This window comes from Hemiscyllium ocellatum, assembly GCF_020745735.1.
Source record: "Hemiscyllium ocellatum isolate sHemOce1 chromosome 27 unlocalized genomic scaffold, sHemOce1.pat.X.cur. SUPER_27_unloc_1, whole genome shotgun sequence".
Classification (NCBI taxonomy): Eukaryota; Metazoa; Chordata; class Chondrichthyes; order Orectolobiformes; family Hemiscylliidae; genus Hemiscyllium; species Hemiscyllium ocellatum.
In genome coordinates this window covers 5,945,232-5,963,342 of record NW_026867476.1, presented here as the reverse complement: position 1 = coordinate 5,963,342, position 18,111 = coordinate 5,945,232, and the positions used below count along the sequence as shown (strand labels likewise).

The 18,111-nt window shown below is 45.7% G+C and overlaps 1 non-coding gene across 1 annotated transcript; it reads left to right on the top strand.

The window, feature by feature from the left end:
- Positions 1 to 14,872: 14,872 nt before the first annotated feature.
- On the top strand, positions 14,873 to 14,944 carry trnaw-cca (transfer RNA tryptophan (anticodon CCA)). Its single transcript has one exon. It is a non-coding gene; the product is annotated as a tRNA-Trp (tRNA).
- The last annotated feature ends 3,167 nt before the right edge of the window (positions 14,945 to 18,111 follow it).

The following is an 18,111-nucleotide window of genomic DNA, read 5'->3' as shown; positions in this document are numbered from 1 at the left end:
CCCAGCCTATTCATCCTCTCTCTTTACCTCAAACTCTTCAATCTTGGCAACAGCCTTGTAAACTTTTTCTGAATCGTTTAAGTGTTAAATCCTTCCCAAAGCAGAGAGACTGGAGCTGAACATAGTATTCCAGAAATAGCCTCATCAATTTGGGATATCTGGTCGGCATAGACGTGTTGGACTGAAAGGTCTGTTTCTGTGCAGTGGAGTTTTATGGCTCTATGGTAGGGACATAACCCATGTCTACATTCCCCCCTCCATCCTTCCACTTGTTGTGTGGTTCAAACCATGGATCTCAGTTGGTCACCAGATTCTGACAATGTCCAAATACCTTGTGGCATTTCTCACATAAGCTACCAGGATTGTAGCCGCAGTAAGAAACTTTATTTTACCTAAATTTAGTTGTCCAACCTTCAGCACTGGAAGAGCTCTCTCTTTTACCCATGTAGTCATCCTGACAGCCTTACTGAGAAAGGAGAAAGTGGAGCTAATCTTTACACGGGGCAGATTTCGTCACAGACTCAGAGCAGTCGAGTGACTGCAGATACTAGAAAGTCAGTGTCAAAAAGTATGGCACTGGAATGTGATGTAGGGCTTATGCTTGAAACTCTCCTGCCCCTCGGATGCTGCCTGGCCTGCTGTACTTCTTATAGTGCCACACTTTCCAACTCAGATTTGTTCAAAGAGTCAAACATTTCAGGTATATACCTCCTGATGTCACTGCATGTTCCAAATCGTTAAGAGCCTCTTAATAGATGCTCAACTGACCAGTGAATGTGTGCTATCTTGAATATAAATACAAGTCACACCTACATAAAGAGTTTAAAAACTCTCTACTCGGTGTGGCTGAAGAGGTGTCTCAGCAGATGGGACGACCGACTGAAGGCCTTCCCACACACTGAGCAGGTAAATGGTCTTTCCCCGGTGTGAACGCACTGCTGTATCTGCGGGGCGGAGGAATCTGTGCTCCCTGCAGGTGGAGCAGGAGAACGGCTTCTCGCTGGTGTGAATGTGCTGGTGAGTTAGCAGAGAAGTCGAATGGGTGAAGACCTTCTCACACACTGAGCAAATTAATGGCTTCTCCCCGGTGTGAACCCGCCGGTGAGTCACTAGGTGGATAGGTGAACGAATGCCTTCCCATACACTGAGCAGGTAAATGGCCTCTCCCCAGTGTGACCACGATGATGGGAATCAAGCAGACACAGGAATTTGAAGTCTTTCCTCCAATCCTCACGTTTCCATGGTTTCTCCATCACGTGGAAGTCCTGGTCTCTCTCCAGGTTTGACAATCAGTTGAAAGACCACTCACACACGGAATGTGTTCTGTCTCTTGTCACCGCAAATGGGATGTTACTATTTCAGGCTGTGTATCCGCTTAGAGCTCTTCCCACAGTCAGTTCACTGCGACACTCTCACTCAGGTCTGTGTGCCTCAGTCTCACTGATGTTTGAAACCTTTTGAAGCAGACAGGGCAGCAGAGAAATAATAAATCCTGAGAGATTCAAAGGCTGATGATGATTGTCTCTATCAGATCTTGTTTTGATATTTCTGGCTGCAATTCCTTCCCTTTCTCATATCCTGTAAAAGGAGATTACAAGAAGCATCACCATCTGCACAGGATAGAAATTCAAAACAGACAATTCTGGTTCCTGTGGAACCCTAGGTCTGAATATCGTGCATAGGTTGAAGCACTTTATCCATATCTGCCCTGTCAAGATCCCACAGGATGTTTATAAAATCTTTGACCAAAATAATCCATTCAGCCCATTGAATCTGCTCCACCATTTACTAATATTATAATCCAAAAATCCACATTCATGCCTTATTATTGATTCCCTTATTGATTAAAATTCTGCCCACCATATGCCTTGACTATACTTAGTGATAGAACTTCAGTAGCCCTGTCATTCATTAACCGCTGAGAGAAGATATCCACATCATCTCCATAATAAATATGCAAACGCTTAAGATTAGAGGCTATTCCTTCTGGTCTGAGACTCTCCCAAAAATGAACACTACCTTTTTGGCAACTAACATTTCAGGCCCACTAAGATTCTGATATTTATTCATTAAGATCTCCTCTTATTCTTCCAAACTCGAACGAATGCTCAACTAAGCTACTCAACATTGCATCATTAGCAAACACGTCAATTCCCAGGATTAATTTTGAGAACGCTCTCTCAGCAGCGTCCAATGTTTCTGTCATCTCCTCTACTTCGAGGGACCAGAGTGCAAAACACACAAGTTACAGCATAATAAAAGAATGATAAAGAATAGACATTTTTCTAGCAGCAATTCGAAGTTGTGCAAAAAATTTCAGATAGAAAAAGAGTCCAATCATACAGTGTTAAGGAGTCAGATGGTTTGGGGGAGGAAACTGTTGCACAGTCTGGTCGTGAGAGACTGAATTGGGAGGTGGGTTGTGAGGGGGGGTGGGGGTTAGAGTTCCTCACTGCCACATCATTTTGAGCCTCAAATTATGCATAAAAAGTTCTTCAACTCATCCAGCAGTGGGGAGGCACCACCAGCACAACCAGGCAATGCTGTTCGGTGGTTAGTGATGGCCTGGGTGCCCTTCCACACGCTCAGTTTATCACTGCTGTTCTGAAAGTGGCTGTGTATTTTCTGTGTGTATGCACATTTTGACTCTTTGATGCCTGGGTCAGGTTGGCCCTCACTGTTGTCAGGCCCACCTTGTCATCTGCTATGAAGGTCGAATCACAGGCCCTCAGCACTGCACACACCTTTGCAGTCATTCATGGCTTCTGGTTGGGGCAAGAAGTGATAGTCTTGAACACAATTACACCGTCAATACACTTGCTAAGGTAGGAAATCGCCGACACCATGTACTCCTCTAAATTGATGGAATCGCTATCATTTGTGGTCTCCCTGAACACCCACCAGTCAGTGCGCTCAAAACAGTCTTGAAGAGCAGAAATGGCTCCACCTGGCCAGGTTTTACCTGCTTCAGAACCGGTCTGACACGCCTGTATACTGGGATTAGCATAACAGAGATGTGCTCTGAGAAGCTGAGGTAAGGCTGGGATATCAGTTTAACCCCAGAATGAGAAAAGAAATTGAAAAGGATGGGAAGGGTGTAGAAAAAAAGCGCCGTACTCACAGATGTTGGACAGAGGAAGGAAGTTGCAGTCTGGGGTGAAGCTCTATCTTCATTCAGAGAAGTAGTAGCAGCTTCCCGAGCTCATTCAGACAATAGGTGAGCTCTGATTGGCAGGAGGACCAGACTCCTTTCAGGTTCTCCAGGGTTTGCAATTGGTCAGTGCGACGTACGGGCCGTTGGCCAAAAGGACTTAGAACACAGCGACATCGCCGCTCGGCGCTGCGATTCCTATTGGCTCCTTCACGACGCCCCGCCCTCCATCGCGAACGTCACCACGCGGGACGAGGCCAGTTTCAGAGCAAATCAATGTCTCCCCTTTCCATTCCTCATCCTGGCTTGGAGACGGGGAATGAGAGGGGGAAGGGTAAAACTATTCAAGATAGCAGCTGGAAAAAGAGGAAATGAATCAAATAGAAGCGGTTTCAGATTCTCTCTGTCTCTCAAGGCTTTCAGATCTGCAAGGCATTTATCAGGACTGGAACTTGAGAAGGGACAGAGATCTATCTAGTGTTATTAAATGGTTATATATTCAATGTGCTAGCCTCCGAGATTCAAATACAATTATCTGTTGTATTTTTGTCCTTTAGCTATGTCATATACTTCCAGTTATAGAATTATTGAAGGGAACAGTAAGTGACCATTGGACAGAGACCTCCCAATTCATATACTCAATGCTCTGACCAATATAGGGCTACATTCTCTGGAGTGTCAGAGGGTGAGGGGTGACATTATACGGGTTTATAAAATCATGAGGGGCAAGGAGAGAGGAAATAGACAAGGTTTTTTTTCCCTGGATGGGGGAGTCCAGAACTAGCAGGCATAAGTTTACGGTGAGAAAAGGGACCTAAGGGGCAACTTTTTCACGCAGAGGGTGGCGCATGTATGGAATGTGCTTTTAAAGGAAGTGGTGGAGGCTGCTACAATGACAACATTCAAAATGGCATCTGGATGGGTATATGAATAGGAAGGGATTGAGGGATTTGGGCCAAATGCTGGCAAGTGGGACTCGTTAAGGATTGGATGTCTAGTCAGCATGGACAATTTGGAATGAATGGTCTGTTTCCGTATGTACATCTCCATGACTCTAAGGCTCTATGACTCTCCGTGGAGCTCAAACCCTCCAAGCCTGGCAACATCCTTGTGCATCTTTTCTGAACCCTTTCAACGTTAACATCCTCCTGATAGCAAGAAGGCCAGAATTGAACACAATATTTCAGAAGTGGCCTCACCAATTTGGGATAACTGGTCAGCATGGATGAGTTGGACGGAAAGGTCTGTTTCCATGCGGTCAGGTTCTATGAGTCTATGATAGGGATATAACCCATGTCTGCATTCTCTTCTCCATCCTGCCATTTGTGGTGTGGCTCAGACTCTGGGAACATCAGTGGGTCACACAGACCATGACAATTTCAAAAATACCTCCAAAAGCCACCAGGATTGTAAGACATTATCAGAAACTCTCATTTTTCCAATTTGTTCAACCTTCAGTAATGGACAAGCATTCTCTGTTTCCCTTGTTATCGTCCTGACAGCCTCCTGGGGAAGGGACAAACTGGAGCCAATCTTTCCATGGGATAGATTTCTTCACAGAGTCAAACATAAAAGGTTTACATCTCCCGACTCCGCTGCATGTTCCAAAACAGTAAGTGTGTCTTAATAGGTGCTCAACTGACCAGTGAATGTAAGCACTCTTGAGTATTAATAGTCGAGAGTGCGTTGCTGGAAAAGGACAGCAGGTCAGGCAGCATCCCAGGAGCAGGAGAATCGATGTTTTGGGCATATGCCCTTCATCAGGATCGATGTTCAGTCATAAGCTCTTCATCAAAATCAGCTATTCCTCAGAACTGCCAGAAATTCCTCATTCCTAATGAAGGGCTCTGGCCCGAAACGTCGAATTTCCTGTTCCTAGGATGCTGCCTAACCTGCTGTGCTTTAACCAGCAACACGTTTTCAGAGCTATTCCTCAGAACTGCATATGGAACCATCTGATCTCACATGGACTCCGGACCACATTCAGCCCAACACAGTTTGAACCTGAACAGGATACCCAGTACACACTACAAATTCAAAACCTTCAGCAAGAATTCTCTTTCCGGATCCTATGCTCCATGCTGTCAGCCATGCACCGCCACCTACTCTACCTGCAGTCAGTTCTGCCTCAGCAATACTCCCCTTCCTCTTGATACTAATACAAGTCACACCCACAAAGAATCCAAACGTGCTCTGCTTGGTGTGACTGGATTGGTGTCTGAGCAGATGGGATGACTGACTAAATCCCTTTCCGCACACGGAGCAGGTGAAAGGCCTTTCCCCAGTGTGAACCCGCTGGTGTCTCTGCAACTGGAATAATCTGTGAATCCCTTACCATACACAAACCAGGAGAACGGTCTATCCTCAGTGTGGATGTGCCTGTGCGCCAGCAGGATGGATGAATGGCTAAACCCTTTCCCACAGACGACGCAGGTGAACAGCCTCTCCCTGGTGTGAATGTGCCGGTTTGTCTGCAGGTCAGTGGGGTTAGTGGATCCCTTCCCACACTTGGACCGAGTGAATGACCTCGCCCCGGTGTGAACCTGCTGGTGGGTCACCAGGGTGGATAAATGAATGAACCCCTTCCTGCACATGGAGCAGGAGAACAGTCTCTCCCTGGTGTGAACCCGAAGGTGCATAAGCAGGGCAGACAAATTAATGAATACCTTCATGCAGACAGAGCAGGAAGATGGTCTCTTCCCTGGTATGGACCTATTGGTGGATCAGCAAGGCGGATGACTGGGTGAATCCGTTCATGCACTTAGAGCAGGCGAACGGGCTCTCTCCGGTGTGAGCCGGCTGGTGGGTCACCAGGGGGATAAATAAATGAACTCCTTCCCACGAAGCAGATAAAAGGTCTTTCCTCGTGAAACTCTTCCGGTGGATCATCAGGGTGGATTAAATGAATGAAGCCCTTGCTGCACATGGAGCAGGCGAATGGCTGCTCCCCGGTGTGACCATGGCAATGACGTTCAAACAAATATGGAATTTTGAATTCCTTCCCACAGTCCTCACATTTCCACGGTTTCTCTATGATGTGGGAATCCATGTCTCTGTCCAGCTTTGACAACTGTTTGAAGGACTACTCACACATGGAACGTGTTAAATCTTTTGCCACTGCCATTCATCAGGCTTACTTTCCAATTAAGAAGATCATGCATGTCCTGCTGTAGTGTTAACTTCATTTGGTACCTGCACTCAATAACCTTTCATTCCCTGTCACTCAAAATTCAGTTCAATTCAGCCTTGAATACATTCAAAGAGCCTGTCGCTATTACTCTCTGTGTGAGAGCATTGCAATAAAGAAGAGAGAATAAATTCCTCATTCTGCCTGATATGGGAAAGCCCTTATTTATAATCTGTGTCATCGAGTTCTAGAATCTCTGACAAGGAAGCATTTTATTGGCATCTATCCTGACAAGCCTCCCCTCCTCAGAAAGTGCCGTACTCACATGTTGGACAATGGAAGGAAGTTGCAGTCCGGAATGAAGCTCTATCTTCATTCAATTTCAGTGTAAAACTCCCTCCTCTAGACAACACCAAGAAGCAAAGCAATGTCTCCCTTTTCCATTCTTCATCTTGGGAGGGAGAGATGGGGGGAAACTATTCACTGATTGCAACTGCAGTGAATCCAGGGAGGGACAAGACTCTGCAAAGGTGCTCAGATGCTCTCTGTCCCTCTTAAATGTATTTTCACTTTTTTCCTTAATTTGACACATTCATTTGAATACAATTTGCACCCTAGAAATGGATAGCTTCTTTCCTCACGTACACAATTAAAAGCGTAGTTTCTCATGGAACTGAGCAGCATTTAAGGGATTAGCACATTGTTATAAAAAGTACATATGTGTTGCTTCATTTTGAGTATATCTAAGATTATTCACTGTTGTAAAAGTTTAATGGCTTATATGTTTCACCTTCTAATAACATTCTATATTTCTTGTCATTTTTTCATTTAATAGAATAGAAGGAAGTCATTCAGCAACTTAAATGGCCTTCTTTTCTCAAGCGGCTTTGATGTTTCATTTTCATGTCCTTGATTCAGCTCCATTTGCAGCATCTTTGACAGCATCTTGTTCTAGGTCATTGTGTATGGAGGAAAGCTTCACTTAGGTGCTTCTTAAGGCTGGCTGACTGGCTGCATGACAGTTTTCAGTTTTGGTGTCCTGGATAACGTGTGATCAGAAGGCATCTGGCAGTTTACAGGAATTTGGTGCCTATGCTATGTTCATTTAACAGTACACTCACTTTGTTAATTTTTCTGAAGGATATCAAGTGGAAGACCAGGGTTGTCTCTACTACCCTTCTTGAACAAGGGAACCACATTTGCTATCCTCCAGTCTTCTGGCACTATTCCTGTAGACAACGAGGACATAAAAATCAAGGCCAATGGCTCTGCAAACTCATTTGCTTCCCAGAGAATCCTAGGATAAATGCCATCAGGCCCAGAGGACTTATCTATTTTCACCCTTTCCAGAATTTCCAATACCTCTTCCCTACATACTTCAAAGCCATCCATTCTAATTAATTGTGACTCAATATTCACATTGGCAACAATGTCCTGTTCCTGAGTGAATACTGACTAAAAGTATTCATTCAGTGTCTCCCCAATCTCTTCAGCCTCCAAGCGCAACTTCCCACTACTATCCTTGACTGGACCTATTCCTACCCTAGTCATTCTTTTATTCCTGACATACCTATAGAAAGCCTTTGGGTTTTCCCTAATCCTACCAACCAAGGACTTTTCATGTTCCCTCCTTGCTGCTCTTAGCTCTCTCTTTAGCTCCTTCCTGGCTACCTTATAACCTTCAATCACCCCAATTGAACCTTCACGCCTCATCTTTACATCGGCCGCCCTCGTCGCTTTAACAAGCGATTCCAATTCATTATAAAACCACGGCTCCCTCACACGACCCTTTCCTCCCTGCCTGACAGGTACATACTTATCAAGGACACTCAATAGTCCCTCCTTGAACAAGCTCCACATATCGATTGTGCCCTTCCCTTGAAGCCTACTTTTCCAAGCCATGCATCCTAAGTCATGCCTCACCGCATCATAATTTCCTTGCCCCCAGCTATAACTCTTGCCCTGCAGTGCACACTTATCCCTCTTCATCACCAGAGTAGAATTCACCGAATTGTGGTCACTGTTCCTAAAGTGCTCACCTAACTCCAATTCTAACACCTGGCCTGATTTGTTACCCAGAAACAAATCCAGTATGACCTCACCTCTTGTTGGCCTGTCAACATATTGTGTCAGGAAACCCTCCTGCACACATTGGACAAACACCGACCCATCTAACGTAGTTCGTGGGACATTGACACCAGACCTGGAGAAGGTGGCATTTGTGCCGTCTCTCTCTTCACATTCTGCCCCCCTGTCCATTTTCTCCCCATTCACTGCCCCCTGCCCATTCTCTCTCCTCACACTGCACCCTCTATTCTCCCCCCCAACGCTCTGAACCCCGGTCTGTTCCCCTGTCCATCTCCCTCCTTTCTCCACCATCACCAACGACCCCCTCATCCCCTGCAGCCCCACAATCGTCCTTTCTCGTGCCTCAGCCCTCTTTGATCGCTGTATGAAGTCTTTCTCAGGGGAGATAGAGAATGGATGGTGATGACTTTACCTGGGAAACACGGCATGTGGGAAATAGTTGATATTTAAAATTGAGAATAACTAAAACCGTATATTCAGAAACTTCGTTAAAGTCGGGAAGAATGTTATTTTTTCCAAAACAAAAGCTGCAAAAATCTTTCTGAAACTTGCATTGATGTATGTGCAGTTAGGCCACAACAAAGGAGAGGCTGTAAGGAGTGAATGAGTGAATAAAAGACAAGTCCAACCTTGCCCTCGAGGAGAAAGTGAAAACTGCAGATGCTGGAGATCAGAGTCGAGAGCGTGGTGTTGGAAAAGCTCAGCAGGTCAGGCAGGATCCAAGGGGCAGGAGAATCGCGTTTCGTGCATAAGCACTTGGCACTCGGCCATCGTTCGTTCAACCCCCCTGCGATGGCGCGTGAACTCACTGGTGCCTCCGCAGGTGGGAGGAGCAGGTGAATCCTTTCCGGCACTGACAGCAGGTGAATGGCCTCTCTCCGGTGTGGAGCCGCTGGTGGGTCAGCAGTGCAGCTGTCTGAGTGACCCCTCTCCCGCACATGGGGCACGTGAATGGCTTCTCTCCCTTGTGGACCCACTCGTGCGCCTGCAGACGGCAGATCCGACTGAAGCCCTTCCTGCACACTGAGCAGGTGAATGGCCTCTCCCGGTGTGAATGAGTCTGTGAGTTTCCAGCACGGATGGGGAAGGGAATCTTTTCCCACGGTCCCCACATTTCCACGGTTTCCCCATTGAAGGAGCTTTCCTTGTGTTACTCTGGGTTTGAAATTACCAGTCTATCCCCACTGTGAGGGGTGAGAGTTTGATTCCCCTAAGCTGAGTAAATGGTTTGAAGCACTTTTCACAGTCAGCGCACTGAATCTCCCTCTCTCGGGTGTCTCAGTATTCTTCCTGCCACACCAGTGTCCAAAATCTTTCAAGCAAACAGGTCTTCTTGATTGGAATGGCTGCTGATATTCAAGTCCCAATAAATCAAGTGGCTCTGTCAGAAGTTGATGTATCATTTGCTTTCAGATTTCTTTCTGCACGTCTTCCTGCAAAGAAAAATCACAAAATAAGTGATCACTGTCAGTACAGTTAAATGAACATAACATAGGTGGCAATTCCTTTAGATTGCCAGATGCCTGCTGATCACATATTATCCAGGCCACAGAAACCTGAAAACCCTCATGCAGCCCGATAGGCTTAGGTATGTATGGAGGAAAACTTCATTCCAGTGACAATAACATGGAACAAACTGCCTACAAAGATGCTGAAAATGGAGCTGAATCAAGGATATGAAAATTAAATGTTAAGGCTTCTTGAGAAAAGAAAGGCAGTAAAATTGCTGAATGACTTCCTGCTGGCCTATTAAATAAAAAAAATTATGACAAAAAAGGACGTAACTCCATTACTACATTAGAAGGTGAATAATAATTACAAAGAAACTTTTACAACAGCCAACAATATCATATATACATCATATAGAACAAAGAACAAAGAAATTTTACAGCCCAGGAACAGGCCCTTCAAGCCTGAGCCGATCCAAATGTACTGTCTAAACCTGTTGGTCAATTCCTAAGTATCCTACTCCCCATCCACTCATGCATTTATCCAGACGCATCTTAAATGAAATTACCGTGTCTGCCTCTACCACCTCTGCTGGCAACGCGTTCCAAACGCCCACCACCCTGTGTGTGAAGTAAAACTTGTTTTCGCTTTGAATAAGTGTTGCCCTTGCCGCGTTCATTGTAATGGCAGTTCTGATTCAGGAAGTCGGATCTCGTTGAACGAAGCTGCTTTTTGAGAGAATTGATTGGCCGTTTTCGCACAAGGCAATGTAAGAAACAAGGGCTCATCCGGGATTTGAACCCGGGATCTCTCGCACGTCCACGCAGCAGGAGGCCCGAAGCGAGAATCATACCCCTAGACCAACGAGTCACATGGTCGAGGCGCCCTACATTTTTTTAACATGTGCCAATCCCTTAAATGCTGCTCAGATCCATGAGAATGTAATCTTTTAGGTGTGAACATGAGTAATGAAGCAATCCTTTTCGAGGGTGCAAACTGTACACGTGCCAAACTGAGTGAATACACAAGGAAAATAGCTTTAAGAGAGATAGAAAGTATTTGAGCACCTTTGGAGTGTCTGCCCCCTCCGTGGATTCACTCAAGTTGCTACAAGTGAACAGTGTTTCACCCACCCCTACCTCCCCTCCCCCCTCGCTGCTGGAGGATGGTATATGGAAAGGGTGTGACATTGCTTTGCTCCAAGATACTGCCAAGAGAGAGGAAGTTTCACTCTGAGACTGACAGGGCTGCATCCGCATTGTGACGTCAACAATGGAGGGCGGGCCGGACAGCTGCCCTGCAGTTGAGGCACGTGTGGAGGGGAGGACACTTTGCAAATCCCACTCTCCTCCAAGTCAATGCAGTTTGAGTTCAAGCAAAGCAAGGGGTGTAAATTTATTTTAGAAAACCTCCTTTGTGCAGTGGGAAAACTCCTGTCACGGGAAACGCAGTATTGCAGATTCACAGATACAAAGCAGGAGGAGAGGACCATTTGGTCAAGCCTGCTTCGTCATTCATTAAGATCACAGCTCCACCAACCTGCATTATCCCGACTACCTTTAATTCCCCTACCATGCAAATACCCATCCAACTGTGTCTTCAATATACTTCATGAAGCTGTCTCAACTGCTCTCTTGGGCAGATAATCCCATGGAGTTTCACAGAGTGACACAGATGTACAGCACAGAAACAGACCCTTCAGTCCAATTGGTCCATGCAGCCCAGATATCCTAACCTAATCCAGTCCCATTTGACAGCACTTGGCCCAAATCCCCATAAAACCTTCCGATTCATCTACACAACCAGACGCATTTTAAATGTTGTAATTATACCAGCCTCCATCACTTTCTTCAGCAGCTCATGCCGTACATGCATCACCCTCTGCGTGAAAAGGTTGCCCCTTATGTCCCTTCTATATCTTTCCCCTCCCCTCCATCAACCTATGCCCTCTAGTCCTGGACTCCCCCATCCCAGGTAAAAGAACTTGTCTATTTGCCCTATCCATATCCCTCATGGTTTTATAAACCTCTATACGGTCACCCCTTAGCCTCTGACGCTCCAGAGAAAACAGTCTATTCAACCTCGCCCTATAGCTCAACCCTCCAACACTGGCAACATCCTTGTAAATCTTTTCTGCACCTTTTCTAGTTTCACAACATCTTTCCAATAGGAAGCAGACCAAAATTACATGCAATATTCCAAACGTGGCCTGACCAATGTTCTGTACAGTGGCAACATGAGCTCCCAACATCTATCCTCGATGCTCTGACCAACAAACGAAAGCCTTCTTTACTATCCTATCTACCTGCGTTTCTACGTTTAAGGAACTATCAACCTGAACTCCAATGTCTCTTTGTTCAGCAACACTTCCAAGGAACGTACCATTAAGTGTAAAAGTCCTGCTCTGATTTGTTTTTCCAAAATGCAGCACCTCATATTTGTCTACAGTAACCTCCAAAAGCCACTTCTCAGCCCATTGGCCCATGATCAAGGTCCCGTTGCAATCTGAGGTAACCTTCTTTGCTGTCCACTACACCTTCAATTTTGGTGTCATCTATAAACTTACTAACTATGCCTCCTCCGTTTACATACAAATCATTATATAAATCACAAAAAGTAGCTAACCCAGCATCAATCCTTCTGACACACCATTGGTCACAGGCCTTCAGTCTGAAAAGCAACCCTCCATCACCACCCTCTGACTTCTGCCTTCGAGCCAGTTCTGTATCCAAATGGCTAGTTGTCCCTGCATTCCATGAATTCCTGAAGAATGGCTCATGCCTGAAACATCGATTCTCCTGCTCCTTGGATCCTGCCTGACCTGCTGCGCTTTTCCAGCAACACATTTTCAGCTTCCATGAGATTAAACCTTGCTCACCAGTCTCCCATGAGGACCCTTGATGAACGCCTTCCTGAAGTCCATATAGATCACGTCTATTGCTCTGCCCTTATCAATCCACTTTGTTACTTCTTCAAAAAACTCAATCATGTTTGTGAGACATGATTTCCCAAGCTTAACGCCAAGCTGACTATGCCTAGTCAATTCTTGCCTTTCCAAATACATGTAAATCCTATCTCTCAGGATTCTCTCCAACAATTTGCCCATCACGGATATCAGGCTCACCGGTCAATAGTTCCCTGGCTTTTCCTTGCCAACTTTCTTAATTACTGGCACCACAGTAGCCACCCTCTAGCCTTCCGACACCTCACCTGTGACTATGGATGATACAAATATCTCAGTGAGAGGCCCAGCAATCACTTCCCTAGTTTCCCATAGACTTCTAGGGTACTCCTGATCAGGTCCTTGGGATTTATCCACTTTTATGCATTTCAAGATATCCAGCAATTTCTCATCTGTAATATGGACATTTTTTCAACATGTCAGCATCTATTTTCTCACATTCTATATCTTCCATGCCCTTCTCCACAGTAAACACTGATGCACAATATCCGTTCAGTATTCCCCGCCCCACCCCCATCTATTGCAGCTCCACACAAAGGCCGCCTTGCTGATCTTTCAGGTGCCCTATTATCTCCCTTTTATCCTTTGGTCCTTCATGTATTTATAAAAACCCTTTGGATTATCCTTAACTCTCTTTGCCAAAGCTATCTCATGCCCCCTTTTTGCCCTCATGATTCCTCTCTCAAGTATGCTTGTACTGCCTTCATACTCTCAGGATTCACTCGATCTCTCTGTCTATACCTGACATATGCTTCCTTGTTTTTCTTCACCAAAATCTCATTTTTTCTAGTCATCCAGCATTCCCTACATATACCAGCCTTTCCTTTCACCCTAACTGAAATATACTTGTCTGGACTCTTGTTATCTCATATCTGAAGGCTTTCCATTTTCCAGCAACCTGCGAACATCTTTTGTAAGATCTTGCTTAATACCTGAATCTTCCTCCAATTTAGAACTTCAACTTTTAGATCTGATATATTATTTTCAATCACGATTCTAATGTTAATAGAATTGGGGTTGCTGGCCTTAGGTTTTGCACCCTCTCCAGTAGGTACATCCACATTGTGAATTAGAAAATTTCCTTGTACACACTTAACATATTCCTCTTTTTGGCAGATAGGTAAATGGGCAGGAGTTATGCCTTGGGTCCACACTTCATTCATTCCCATCAACCCTACCTCCAGTCCTACCCCAATAGTCCAACGCCACTTTCCTCTGCAACTGCCGAATGTGTGACGCCAGCCCATTTACCTGTTCCCTCCTCACTATCTAAGCGCCCAAACTTACCTTCCAGGTGAAATGGTACTTTACCTGCACTTCCCAGAACCAGTCTACTGCATTTGCTGCTCACAATGTGGTCTCATCTATATTGGGGAAAACGAAGCATAAACTGGGTGACTGCTGCACAGAACATCTACGCTCTGCCCACAAAAAAGACCCTGAGCTTCCAGCTGCCTGCCAATTCCACACCCCACCCTGTTCCCTGGCCAACATCTGTGTCTCAGGTTTGCTGTATTGTTCCAGTGAAGCTCAGCACCAGCAGAACGAAGAGCACCGGATATTCCACTTGGGGACCATACATCCCTCCGGTCCCAATATCGAATTCAATAATTCTAGGGCCTGAACTCCATAGTATCCTCGTCCCTCCCACACACACCAAGCCTTGTTATCACATCGTCTGTCATTCCACACTACTTAGCCACGAACAGTCTCCATTAACAGCTATTCACCCTCCCACGCAGATCGTTATCAACTTCTTTATCTGTCCAACAGTTCTTCCTTCACTTTGGGCTCTGTCCTGATCTCCGCCTTCCTCCCACAATATCTCCTGCATATAAACCGACATTTTCCCAATCACCATCAGTTCTGTGGAAGGGTCACATGCTACTCCTGTTTTATTGTTTCTGATATACAGCATCCGCAATTCTTTCAGATTTTTGTTGAGAGAGAGTTGGAAATTGTTTCGAGAGACAGAAAGAGAGGGGGGAGGGACAGAACAGACATGAACTGTTGATCTCCGTTGATACTCAAAACGTAAAATCATTGAAGTGCGATCATTTCCTTTAATCATGAATAGAGAGCTCCGGCAATCCGTGAGCTTGTGCCGCAACGGTAGCGCGTCTGACTCCAGATCAGAAGGTTGCGTGTTCAAATCACGTCAGGCTCACTGAAGTCGACCACTTATGTTTCAAACCAAGGAAGGAGTGTGTTTACTCCGTTTTTCTGTTGAGCCAAATCTTCTTTCCGGAAACTTTCGATCACAGTGAAGCTTTGCTGTCAGTTTAATTTGTGAACACTGAATCAGGGAGGTGGTGTGCCCAGTGTTCGGGTAAATGCTCAGCTCCCCCCAGTGTGAGAAATAATCAGACAAACTGTTCATCACGCGATTCAAACACACAGCCGCTTCGTTCGGTTGGTGACAGCGCGGTGTGAAAAACATTATGCCGATATTTTTACAACATAATCTAGTGATTATCAGCTTTGTGTTTCAAACTATCAGGAGGTCCCAGCTCCTTCTGTCATAGCAGATTGACAAACGAGTTCAGATAGAAATGTTTCCCACCAACAGCAAATCCTTTCCTCTCACTGGACACAGTTAAAATGATCTTTATTCAACAGAAGGAGCGGAAACTACAGTCTGACGGCCTCTCTCCACATTAACGGTGAGCCTGAATTTTATAAACGGTGTCAGTAAAATCCAATGGAGGACACTGATTTGGTTCAATTGTTTTTATTTGCCAAGCGTAATTCACCGAGAGGATGCTGCTGTGTGAGACAGCGTGGGGAATTACTGCAGGGCGTCCTGCGCATGGAACATACCGCAACTGATGTATTTCACCTTCACCAGTTTATTCCCATCTCGGAGAAGAGAGGTTTGATGATTCGGATCATAGCAGGCCGACAGAGAACATGAGAAGAGCACTCAGACCTTCACAAGCCTGCCACCACAGCTGGGTCATCGTGGCCCGTGTATCAGTATGGGATAGTAATCTGCATCTACTGACTGGAAGCACAGCAAATTGGAGTGCTGGTGGGACTATCACACAGGAGAAAACGGCTTCGACAGATCAACTGGAGTGGCTCCCAATGCGCAACTCCGCTCTCCTCAACTGAATAACTGTAAACAAATTACTCAGTGATTGAAAGGAATACTCGGTTTTGAATCTGCATTGCGTCATGTACCTTCGAGAATGATGTCAAAACACCTTCATTGCTGTGATGGAGTATCCTGTTGGGCAGAATATACCCGTTGTCAAATTTCTTACGTTCTGTTGGTCTAACTCCGATTTCACGCAGAATCACAAAATGTGTGACAGCGCAGTCTGAGGCCATGCAGCCCACCTGAGCTCTGCTGGTTCAACACAATTTGTAAATAAGTGTCTCATTCTGTCGCCTTCTCCCTGTAAATCTGCACATTGTTACATTGAACATGCCCACCGAATTCCCTTTTGTGTCCATTGAATCTGCCTCTTTGTCACTGTCAGACAGCGACTTACTGACCCCACTCCCTGTGCGAAAACGGTCTTCCTAATGTCACTTTTGCTTATTTTCCTGATGACTTTAAATCTCTGCCAAATTGTTCTCGATCTTTTCAGGCCTGGGAGCATTTTCACTGCATTATTTCCTCTGTCTAAAACCCTCATGATGTGGAAAACTTCAATCAGGCCAGCTTTCAGCCTTCTGTTCACCAAAGGCAACTGCCCCAACTTTCCAATCTCCCTTCATGACTGACATTCCTCGTACACGGCACCATTCACTTCAACCTGTTCAGCGCCGTCTGCAATCACTTCACTTCCCCGCTTTCTGAAGTATCACCCTCAGAATTGAGCGTAATACAGGTGGCGGTTTCATTCAGACTCGGATTGAGCGGGCGAGAAATCTGCAAGACTTGTTCTCACTTTGAGCAAGTGTTTCCCTTCGCCGTGTTCACTGCAATGGTCCCTCTGTCCCATCCCTAATTCAGGCAGTCCGATCTGATTTAACAAAGCGGCTTTTTGAGAAAACTGATCCGGCATCTTTGCTCAGGTCAATTTAAGAAATGAGGGTTCGCCTGGGATTGGAACCCGGCACCTCCCACACGTCTGTATAAGCTAGAAAATCCAAAACTGGCATCATACCCCGAGACCAATGAGACAAAAACCATGTGCGCGCCCAGCTCCTGAAACAACTGGGAGTTGCTCAGTCCGAAATACATTGTACATTGTTCCCAGAATTACAAGCAGCAGAGAGTTTCAAGAACATCTGCTTCTCATTCTGCCTCCCTGCTCCCAGGACGCTGCTGTTTGTTCCGTCCCCAGGAACCGGGCTGTCTGCACTGGTGGATAATTGAACCATTTCGTTTCTACTTGCAATTCTCCCGCCGACAGAGGCTGTTAAGCCCATCGAGTCCACCGCGACTGTCTGCCACTTGTCTCTCTCTGAGGTGATTCACAATCAGTGATATCTATCCTAATAGTAAGGGACTGTGTCTGAATGGTGATACAGTTTCTGACATGCTGATCGTCTTGTCATTCACGTCCAGCCCGGCGTGGCGAATTACTGCAGGGAATGGGCGAAACCGCAAGGCATGTGTTTCAACTTTATCAGCTCATTGGCATCTCAGAGAAGTGGTTTTGCGAATCAGTTCATAGGAAACTGATGAAGAACAGGAGAAGACCACTCAGACCTCCAAAAGCATGTTACTTGAACCGTGTGAGGTTCGCGAGTGTATCGGTATGATACAGGGCATTCAGACACTCAGGAAGTAGGTGCAAAGGCAAGATACAGAACAGAGCACAGCACCATTACAAAAGGAAGCTGCTCAAGGAGACATCGAACAACAGCAGAGGATGGTTTCAATCCATCGATCTCTGCGTTATTGACCCAGCCCGCTCCTGTTTTCCCCAGGTCCCTTCAGCCTTTCAGCTGGCACGCGGCATGCACGTTCGAGACTGATGTCAAAGACCTCCGCTGCTGTCGTGTAATATGCTGGTGCGCAGACGTATGGAGGTTGTGTAAATAAAAACTTTTTTCTCACTTCCCACATTGTGTCGGTCGAACTGTGATTTCATTCTGAATCACAGCATGTGTCACATTGCAAACGGAGGCCATGCGGCCCACCTTCCCTCTGCTGATTCGACACAGTATGTAAACGTGTGTCTCTATTCGTATCATTCGCTTGCCTTCTCCGTGTATTTCTGCACATTGTTACTTTAAACATGACCACCGAATTCCCTTATGCGTCTATTGAATCTGCCTCTTTGTCAATGTCAGGAGATTTGCTGACCCTAACCTCACCTTTCTAATCTCTCTTGTAGTTCTTTTCCTGATTACTTTAAAACTTTGCCGATCCTT